The following is an 11,586-nucleotide window of genomic DNA, read 5'->3' on the forward strand; positions in this document are numbered from 1 at the left end:
ATCAGGTATAACATTATAAGCAGTGATAGGTGAAGTGAATAAGACGTGAAGTGATGATCTCCTCATCATGGCACCTGTTAGTGGGTGGGATATATTAGGCAGCAAGTGAACATTTTGTCTTCAAAGTTGATGTTAGAAGCAGGAAAAATGGGCAAGGGTAAGGATTTGAGCGAGTTTGACAAAGGGCCAAATTGTGATGGCTAGACGACTGGATCAGAGCATCTCCAAAACTGCAGCTCTTGTGGGGTGTTCCCGGTCTGCAGTGGTCAGTATCTATCAAAAGTGGTCCAAGAAAAGAACAGTGGTACAGGAGACAGGTTCATGGGTGGCCAAGACTCACTGATGCATGTGGGGAGTGAAGGCTGGCCCGTGTGATGCGATCCAACAGACGAGCTACTGTTGCTGAAATTGCTGAAGAAGTTAATGCTGGTTCTGATAAAAAGGTGTCAGAATACACAGTGCATGATGGGTCAGGGCTGTTTTGGCAGCAAAAGGGGGACCAACACAATATCAGACAGGTGGTCATAATGTTATGCCTGGTCTCACTCACGTCACTAACATTTGATGAAGACTTCATGGAGCCGTCCATGCTTAACCCCTACTCTGTAGCTTGTGCACAAAATATCCCACTCTAGACTTAAAAAGAGTCAAAGTCACGATTAGTCCACGAATTGCTGCCAAGCAATAACGCCTAGCCAAAAAAACAAACACCACCATCTCAATGCTCTATAGAAACTGAACGAGCCTCCCCATCCATCCATACGACCTACAGGAGAACTACAGACACCACCCTGAGCAGCTGCATCATGAGCTCAGACAAGGCACACAAACGAGAACATTTCTATCATCTGCATCAAGAACACAAACACAAAACTCTAAGATACTCTCCCTACCCTACCTCCCTAATAATCCAGGCCAAAACCTCCGCCATAATTTTTAACTGCACTTTATAAAACCGAACATCTTTTTGGCCTCCACTCACGGCCTTACAATCAGTTATATACATCTCTATTACATTTTATACTGCTACAGTTATACCCCACTATTTCATACCGTAAGTAAGGAATAAATCATGGCGGGATATAAAACATATTTTTATACATTTATAGTTATGTTTAAAGCAAAACAAGTCGGTTCCTGTTCTCATTTACATAGCTTTACAACAGCTATAAACAGTGGTTCCCTCACCAGCCACTCCTTTGTTTTTCATTTGAAGTAAATAAGACAAAAAAAATGTAGCTTGTCATGTTCCTGATAAGCATCAAAGCCCTAAAGACTTTCACCTTCCAGCTTCACCAGACACTACAGGCTTCTAAAAACGCTAAATAATCATCCTGCAGAAACCTTCACCGCATCAACGTCCATATGTAGGTTGTTGCTATAGAAACCGTAAAGCATTACGAGTGCGTTAATATAAACCTTGCATCTGGAGCTTCTATCTGAGCCAGGTTGCAGAACATCGGCATCTTCTGACCGATCACAGAATCCGACAGGCAGGAAGCACAAAGTATCCTCTAGAGTCGCTAGAAAGATCTGCCGTGATGCAAACAACAACCCCCATATCACCACCATAGTGTCTCTAATAGACACGGTATCAAGATCCACCGCTCAGTGAATTCTGCATCAAGGTGGTCTACACGGACATTGCCCCAAAAAGGCACCACTCCTTACCCAGAGACACCGTGATGTGCACCTAGCCTTTGTGAGGGGTCACCTACATAGAGATCCAAACTTCTGGTCATCCATCCTCTGGTCAGATGAAACTAAACTGGAAGTCTTTAGACATATGGATGTTACATATGTTTGGCATAAGAAAGGAGAAGCCTTCAATCCTAAGAATACTATCCCAACGGTCAAGCATGGCAGTGGTCAGATCATACTATGGGGATGCTTCTTTGCCAGTGGTACAGGTAACCTTGTTAAGATAGATGGTATCATGAAAAAGGAGGACTGTGTCAGTCACAGTATCACAGGATCACAGTATCCAACAGCGCTGTGTTTAAAAATCTCATATAAAGTGTTCAGCTTTTGGAAGGTTATATAAGCCTACTTCTCCTTCTTATGTTCCGCATAGTCATGAAGGTGGACTATGTTGGCGTGGGGGGGAAAAAAAAGTACTTGACATTTTAAAAAACTCCTTTGGTGGAGGTATTCTAGATAAGGCTGCAAAGACGTTATAGGTTTTCTTTGGGAACATTTTATGCAGACTGCCCAAAATCATGTACAGCAACACACAAGCCTGGGTTTGAGAGCATTGGCAGGTTTCCAGTCTTTTATCCTCTCCATCAGAACACTGTCAGAACGGCATTTAGCCCAAGTAAAGGACAGGAAATGCCAAGCATTCATACAGTATTGACGAACTCATAGCAGTTCCCATGGATAAGTCTCCAAAACAAACTCCCAAATAGCTAAAAGAAAATAGTACAGCATCAGCAACAGGACGGTCTGAGTCATATTTACAAATCTCTACTCTCACATGTCCATCATTAGCTAAATGCTTGTAAATGATTCCTTTAATTAGGTGGGTGTACGTTCTTGTTCTGTTGTACTGAATGATTTTCACTTCTCTTAGCTGGCAGGCACAATTATATATAAGAAACAGAAGAAGAAAACTGTTCAAGCCTTATTACCCAACACACTTAATGCTCTCTCTCTCTCTCTCCTTATACGCTAAAGCAGGAGGAATGGGTCAAGGGTACTAATGTTCTCACTTTACAGACTTCACACAGGCTTTGCAAATTGGACTCATGTTTCCAGCAGCACTGCGCACAGCAAAACAACTTGCAGGAGAATAGATCAGTTTCGCATCAGAGATCCCAAATCTGTGTAGATGAACGTTGTGCGGTCAACTACGCCTGCATAATCTTGTTTACTGGACACAAGCACGTGAATGAAGAGCTTGTCACTTCTCTAAAAACACATACAAACCAAGGCTCATGTGTGTTTTAAAGGAACTGCAGATTTCTGTGGACCATACAGACCATCCATGAGAAGACAAAGAAGGGCGGGGGGTAAAAAGAGTGTACATTACATATTAGAGCAAAGTAAATAAAGTCACAAGGTGACCAGAGGCATAGATTCAACTACAGCGTGTGTGTGAGAGACAGAGAGAGAGAGAGAGAGAAAGAGAGAGAGGGAGGAGTTTATCCCTTGTTCACTCTAACTGCCTCCATATGTGACCCTGAAAGTTAATTAAAACATGTGTCGACAAAGACTGTAGACAAACATCAAAAAAAAGGACACAAAATGGAGAAAAGAAACACAGAACTTCAACAAGGAAAACAAAGAGAATCTCAAAGCAGGTAGCCCGAGCACAAAACAGAGGGAGTTTATCCCTTGTGTGCTGATAGGAGACTTGCTGCCTCAAAGCCTCTACTGCCATTTGAGCTGTGAGTATTATCTAACTGAAAGAGCAACCCTGGGAACGCTGCGTCTTTGAAAATGTCTCATTTCTTCAGAAGCAGCATGGCGCAGAGAAAGCACCATCATATGCAGATGGAGTGGGAAGATCACAAAAACAGGGAAGCAAGCAGTGCATCACATTCTGCCTATATACATACATACATACATACATATATACTGTTATGCAAGATTATTGATTTCAAAAATGCCGCAAGTCTGACAAGTTCTAAAAACTAAGTCAACCTCAGATTCCAGGTATGTAGAATTTCTTGCTTGACCACAAGGTCAAGAGCTCAGCTTCAAGAGTTATCCTCAGACATGTGGAACATCGGAGAGGCAGGGAAGCGGTGACAAAGAGGATGTGGCATTGTTTAGGGCGATATCCTCAAGTTTGTACCGCTTACATGTTCTCTGTGTGTGTGTGTGTGTGTGTGTGTGTGTGTGTGTGTGTCTTCAACAATAGGAAAACGAAGCGAACTTCGACTCGTCTTATTTGCTCTCTCCCTCGCCTAACCACTGCTTCTTTTCATCAGACCTATTCTAAATGAATGAGTCTTGAGGATTGGCAGAAGTTGTCATGGCAACCACAACACCAAACACAAAGAGCTGTGACCCTTTTCTGCACTGAAAATAAAACATGTTTAAACAAACGGTGACAAAAAAAAAAAAAATTAAACAGGCTGTGGACCTTTAACAAATTCATTCAGAATAGATTTGCCAAATAAATAAGGGCAAGTTAATGGACGTCGCCCATTTTTATTCCATTAGAAACGTTATTCTAAATAATTGGTGAATGCAGGAGAGCATGAATGCGTCCTTCACCTTGAAATGGGAAATGAGCAAGCGCAAAATGACACACTGCCAGGATGGTGCTTCACAGTTTCCACTGATCTGAAAGCTAATGTTCCCGTTAAACATCAGAATGGGGACAAAAGGTGACCTTGGAGACTCTGAACATGGCAAAGGTGCTCAATGCTTTTCAGAAATCTCTGATATATTTGGGGATTTTCACACACCGAGAATATAATGAGCAGGGGAAAAACATCTAGGAGGTGGTAACGGCTTCACTACTGATGTCAGACTAGTTCGAGTTGACAGAAAGGCTAAGGAAACTAAAATAATCACTCTATCACCACGGTGAGCAGAAAAGCATCTCAGAAAGCACAACACACTGAAACCTGCAGCAGATGGACCACAACAGCAGAAGACCACATCGTGTTCTACTCCTATCAGCCAAGAACAGGTATCTGAAACTTAATTTCTCTCAAATCCAGGGGTATAGCTGTTCCTAGTGTCCAGTGAGCAGGCTAATATCAGCAGTGCTCTTCTACTAAGCTCTACATCCCGTAAAACTGACCATGTATTCTTCTGTGCTGAGACAAACAACAGCACATTCACATTGCAGGCCGGTCTTTTACCTCATATATGAAACAGATCTGTCCGTTTAATGAGTTTTCCATCGTGATTTAAGCCACTTTCACACAAGGATTTGAAATCCTACACCGTCCGATATGCCTGAACATGCCGATCAGAATTGTACGTCGGACTGTTTCACATTCATCATGAGCTCGGGCCGAAGCTCTTGGGTGTCAAATGTCTTTAGATTTACATCCGATGACTGGACTCATTGACTATTACCATAGAAACGGACGCCTCACGCTCCCTGGCTTTCGGAGGCATTCAGCGGGCGTGTGAAACTTTCACGCAGGCTGCAGTAAAAACAAATTAGCACAACTTTAACACGATGTCAGAATTACTTAAAGCTCTGAAACATTCAATAGCTTTGCTATTTTATTGGGAAGAAAAAAATTCTGCGAGCTTCACAGTGCTCAGAAACAGGAAGGAGAAATGGTGGGGACATTAGAAAATCATGTCCTACAAGATTATGTTACTTTTGGATGCATTTCATGTTTCTGCCAAAAAACAAAAATACATTAAATAACATTGTTAAATAAGATTGTGTCGTCGACGTCCCCCAAATGTGTGCTTATTTTTAAATATCTTGCATATAGACAATACAATGATAACAGAAACTAACTGAATCGCTCGAACTTGTTTCACATGATTATTGACAAAGTAGTATAGCGAGTGTTTTGTTTTTTTACTCAGAGAAAGAAGAATCAGAAGAACAGCCTTTGACTCACGATAGGACGAACCCATTAGCATGACATCATTCTGTTCCCTGGAGGGACGAGCGATTAGTCAAACCGTGCGTTTTACAGTCAGGCAGTTTTTATAGATTGCCGACTTGTCTGTGGTGTGTAAAGAGCTGTATCTAATTTAGCTGGAAAGGAAAATTTATCCACGAAGCATTGATCTGGATCTAAGCAATCTCAAGTGTTTTCAGATGATGCTAATTAGATGTGCTCTGTACGGCCTACTTCCTGACTGCAAGCCTGAGTGCTCATGTCCAATTTACCGGCCAAATCCAAGTGGTGTTTTTTCTTTTTTAGATTATTCATATTATCTTTTAAACGTGGATGATACCCCATACCCATGTGAAAAGATTACTCTCCTAAGCATTAGAGTATAACTAAAGCCTTAGCTTACAGACAGACAAATATCGAATGTCATAAAACTTTCTTTGGCTGTGATTCGATGACATGAATCATTTATTAAAACAGGAGCAATGATACTCGTTTATAAACCACCAACATAGCTCACAAGGTCCAGAAAAGCATTCACACTCTCGAAGCTTAATTCCCTACAGCGTTACATCCATCCGTGGCCGGGAACCAAAACTGGCTGTGCACTCAGGGTGGGATAGACGGCAGAATTTGGCCCTCCCCTGTCAATCACAGCAACATCATGGGCATCTGTGAACTCATGTATGTGGAAGAGGGCAAAGAGCACTTTCCACAGAGTGTGTTATTCAGCTCAGCGATGCTACATCACACAAAAAAGGATATGTTTGGCTGGCTTCACGTGTCTCAGGGGAGTCACGTGTTATTCTCCCTGGCTGGTAGCTGTAGTATGATACACGAGAGCTGGCTGGTGGTTTGAAACTGGCAGATTCTCAAATTGGAGTAAAGAAAAGGGGAAAAAGTGTCACTAATAAGAGGACAGCACAGGAGAACACAAAATTTAAGGGACAGCTATAAATGTCCATTACAAGCCAGCATGCCTGCTCCCTCAATCAGTGACTTACAAAGATATCCTTCATCCTAATGGACAAAAAAAAAAGCTCAATTTTGAAGAATGGCCATTCTGGTCACTTTTACGAACTGCTCCAAACATCCCTGTCTCCTTGTGTTTTCTCTAGACACAACATTTCTACTATTACTCAGGGTGAAATTGTTTCTGCTTATGCGATCTGTCAAGTCCACGTTCATGGACGATGATGTGAGGAGAACATAATGACCGTGTTGAATCGCAGGTCTGTCACTAGATTATCTTCATTGCATCTGACATGGAGAACATGTTAGAGCACAGGTCGTTAGAGATTTTGGCCAAGATGTTTTTTGGATCATATTGTACAGTATTTTTTTTTTGGATCATATTGTAGAGTATATGAAATCACACAGTGGAAACCATGTGGGTGCATGTGGAACTGTACATTACAGAATATATCCTTAAACGTCAGAGGGAGGGGTTTCAAAATAAATTGGTCCTCAGTTATCTCTTGGCTAGACTTGGTAGCTGTATTAATCATCAAAGAGAAAAATCGGAGTCAGAAAAGCTGGCTTGTACTCACCTAAACTATAATTTCACCCATTAGATGTTCAGAGCAGATAATAAAGTCTGCATTTATAAAATGAACAGGTTCTGGGAGAGGTTTTCTCACAACAAAGTTACACAGGAGCAGAAGGAACAACTCCGTTGAAGGGCGTGTCGTTATCCTTGTATCGCTGAGGTAGAGAGTCTGAGTTGAGACATGTTTTCCCATGATTTACTGTTAGACCTAAGGCTGTGGAAACAGGGTCAACTTGACATGACAGTAGAGTAAAACTCCAACATACGAACAGTAGCATGCGATATGAAGCCTCGCTTTTCTCTCCACGCATATCACGAAACGTTATCTGTCCATTATCTAATAAAGCAGATATCAGCTTCCACACCTGCATAAAGTAGAATAATAAATCTGCCAATCAGGGCAAAGAGAAAGCGCTTGTATTTGATCATAAACTGTCCTACATAGCACTCAACAAGGTGTGGCAGAGCGAATACACTGGCAGTGATTGAAAAAGAAAAGAATAGGTAATAATGAAAGGAAAATTTAAGGGTGTCCCTGCTTGCCTGAGTAGGAGATGCACCTTTCTGTCAAATTTGATGTCTTGCTCCTTGTGGAATTTTAGCAACAGGAAAAACACACACACACAAAATTACTGTAACCAAAAACAAGCGCAGCACATGCTTGGACCTACAAAAGAAAACAACACTAAATGTGGAGAAAGTAAAGCAAACTAGACTTCCTACCGCTTGATTACTTTTACACGTTAACTGGCCGAGAAGAAGAAATTCCTCTAGCTCTGGGTTATTATACTGTACACTTCAGTACGTTTGTTTAGCCTCTAGTCGAAAGAGTAAGCTTTAGACAGAAATGTCAAACTTTCCTGACTCAGGCTTGATCCTTCGACATTCAGGGAAAGGGAATGAGCTCAAAGCACAGATCTCACCTGATAACCAAACCCTGATATAGACAAGCAGTAGATAACCCCACATGGGAACAGGCTCACAGGTCAAGAACTGCAAATATCACGGTGTCAATGATCGACTGAGTGACCTTTCAAAATAAACACAAACCTACAGATCGGGACCATGACTGGTATCAATAGCTATCTAATGCCATCCGTTACAAACATTAGGAGAATGAAATTTTGGATTTGAGCTATCAGGTCCGATTTGGTGGTTCATACGTCACGCGTGATGGTTCCGCTACAATCCGTTACAATACGATCCAAACCCATCGATGATGTTATTTATCAGAATCATTTCATTGCCCAAGTCACTGAATGTTATTAAGAAATGGTTAAGACAATGCAATGCAAATAGTTTACAGATCAGGTCAATAGGAGTCATGTAGCCAAGTCTAAGTACAGGGTTTAGGGCTGCTAAATGCCGTGGCTCTGAATTCTGCATGCACCCTTATATTATTACTGAACCTCACACAGCATGGCTTTAGAAAACAGCACACTCACCAGTTCCAACCACAGGCTGTGTTATTAATCGTGCTGTTCTCTACAGGCCACCAGAGTTGCCAAGACAACCGAGGCATCATAAAAATGTCCCTCATGTGATCTATGAGTCCAGTGACAAACATAAACCCCATTTTATTAGTGCTGCTGAATGAGCCAAAGAACTCAGCCATTAAGTTTCATTCATATGGCTATTTGGGCTGCTTTAAGCAAAGTGGCTCTACTTGGGCACAGTATTTGTTTTAACCTAATTATCATACAGGGCTAGTGTAAAGTCTGCCAATAACGGCTAGAGCCATCCAAAAAAGCAGGATGAAGATATCTGCTGTAAAATCCATCATGCCATGATTTCAAAACAACACATATTTCAACCGATGGAACTGTCACTCTCATCAAATCCTTATTCGACCATGAAGGCTGTCTTATTTGGATTTAAAACCCAACTCATCTGACACACAATGGACATAGTGTAGTGGTTGTAACTGTCAGGTCACTGCCCCTGTTCTCTTCCTTCAAAATCAACAGCATGTGCTCGATGCCAGCACCTGTTATTTGCCAACTGGCCATGGGAACCACTCAAGTAGAAGAAAATAGTTCAGACTCAATGGCTCTATCAGACAAGAATGACTTTTTAGTGTGTAACAGCAAGGTTTAAAGCCCCACCATTATACAGTGTCCTCAAAAGTGTAATGTGATGGACAGGGACACGTACGACTCAAAAGACTCCGCAGAGTTGTGCGACTAGGAATGTGTGATAAGTAAGAAATCAAACAGGATATAGTAGTGTGATGATATCAAAAAGTTATTTCCAACAGTCACTGCATGTCACAACGTATCCCTCGTATACCACAACAATCTGTCAAGCATTTAAAAGAAAGAACATCATTTATAGTTTCCAGTGAAAATGTACAGCTTTGTCGCTGAAGGTTACCAAATTGGAGACTCTGTCCAAAAACAGTAAATAAACGTCTCCTCACGTGTGTTATGTGAATTATTGTGCCCGTGACACGTTTAATCAGATTATCTGTAGTGTCCAATCAGTGATATTAAGCTGAAGTTTTGTAAGCTACGTATATATGTACACACACACATACATTATATATGGTCATAATTACTAAATCATATGTCATAATTGAAGGTTAGGGTCCACATTTTCCTCACACCTCTGGGGCTGGGGGGTTGATACCCACCTCTACCTTGTGTATTTGCATCTTCTCCCTGTTCTTTGGTTTTCCTCGCCTAGTCAGAAGTGTTGTGCTATAACTGTCATCTCTACATTGTCCATGAGAACGGTTCTCTGTCTGCTTTTGTGCAAGTCTCAACAATGGATGGATGCCCAGTCCCTCACCTTGTGACCTAGGCTCACAGAGGCTCCAGGTACCATATACAGTGTAGGATAATCAATACAGAAACATGGATGGATGAATGTTAACTGAATATCAAAAATGCATTTAATGAGGGCTAGGAAAGAAAATGATAGATGCTATTTGTTGACTCCCAAGGCTGCAAAATAATAATACCCAAACCTACCAAACCTGACTAACACCAGAAACTCTATTAAATCAGATCTATTCTGTAATGATAAATTGTATTGCATAAGAGGAGCGCCTGAAGTCACCACCACACACACACACACACACACACAGGCACTCACATAGACACACACACACACACAGACAGACACACACACAGACACATAGGCGCACACACACAGGCACCCACATAGACACACTCACAGACACACACAGGCAAACACACACGCAAACACATAGACACACTCACAGACACACACAGGCAAACACACACGCAAACACAGACACACTCACAGACACACACACAGCCCCAATGACACACACATAGAAACACACAGCCCCAATGACTGACACACACACAGCCCCAATGACACACACAGACACACACACACACACAGCCCCAATGACTGACACACACACACACACAGACAGCCCCAATGACACACACACACACACAGCCCCAATGACATGCGCGCGCACACACACACACACACACACACACACACCCCCAATGACTCAGATCTATGTGGAAAAGATTTAGTGGGTTGGTGAGATTTCAGACTAGCAGAGCTCCTGTAAAACCCATCCAACATGTCTCCTGCTGATCTCTCCAGTCCATCCTCCATAACCAAGCTCAGCAGTGTACACTTACACATCTCCTTCATTTATTTATCCTTAATGTACATCCACACACACTTCCTCCTCCTCCTCCTCCTCCAACTACCACCTGAACTATAAAATTAAAGGGAAAGTTTTCCAAACTACACTTTTCTACAGCATAAAGACGCCTTAAAAGGTCACTAGGTTTATATTTAACCTCCGTAAATAAACATCTAAAACGATCACCGGGGTCAAACCCCCAGCTGAAGCTGTAGAGCTGGTATCCAGGGACGCCACTGCAGTGGACATTAGAGTCTCTCTGGCTAGAGGAAGTGTTTCAAATAAATAAAAACTTTATTGGAAAATTGTACGAAAGTGACCGAAAGTATCCGGTTATATTTAAGGGGGAAAAAGCCCTGATGATCTTTAACCTGTCAAAGAAACTTCTCTGTAGCGGCTTAGTTCTACACAAAGTTTTGACATTAAATAAAACTTTGTAAAAGCATAAATCATCGCTACTTTTATTACATAAACACTCTTTCCCACACCGAGCACTTACTTCCCTGTTAAGAGACAAGTCCCGGCACATTCCTCATGTCCAATCTAAGTTAGCAAGCTAGTTACATTTTCACATCATAAAATGAACGACTTTAGCAAAGCGTTTTTATCCACACTACACATCGTATCCCTCGAGCCCAATAAAACTCACAGTAGATCGATGGTAAATACATCCTAGACGTGGATAACTCTCAAAAGAAATGCACAAATACCTGTTTTGTGTCATGAATTATCCGGCAGAGAAAAAGTTTCCCAGGCGCGTTACCTCTCCGCGTGAATTCTCAAGGGCTAGGAGTCATTCCCAAAAAGAGTCGACTCCCTTAAACCGCGCATTGGAAAACGAGTCATCGCAAAAGAGT

At 41.8% G+C, this 11,586-nt stretch overlaps 1 protein-coding gene across 3 annotated transcripts in view; it reads right to left on the bottom strand.

Annotated features, from left to right (window-relative positions):
• Positions 1-11,586, bottom strand: part of tanc1b (tetratricopeptide repeat, ankyrin repeat and coiled-coil containing 1b) — a 131,370-nt gene extending 119,784 nt beyond the window's left edge. For all 3 annotated transcript variants that reach the window (XM_058392995.1, XM_058392994.1, XM_058392993.1), the window contains exon 1: positions 11,440-11,586. The gene's annotated coding sequence lies outside the window, so the exon portion shown is untranslated. The remainder of the gene's footprint in view (positions 1-11,439) is intronic.

This window comes from Hemibagrus wyckioides, linkage group LG06, assembly GCF_019097595.1.
Source record: "Hemibagrus wyckioides isolate EC202008001 linkage group LG06, SWU_Hwy_1.0, whole genome shotgun sequence".
NCBI lineage: Eukaryota > Metazoa > Chordata > Actinopteri > Siluriformes > Bagridae > Hemibagrus > Hemibagrus wyckioides.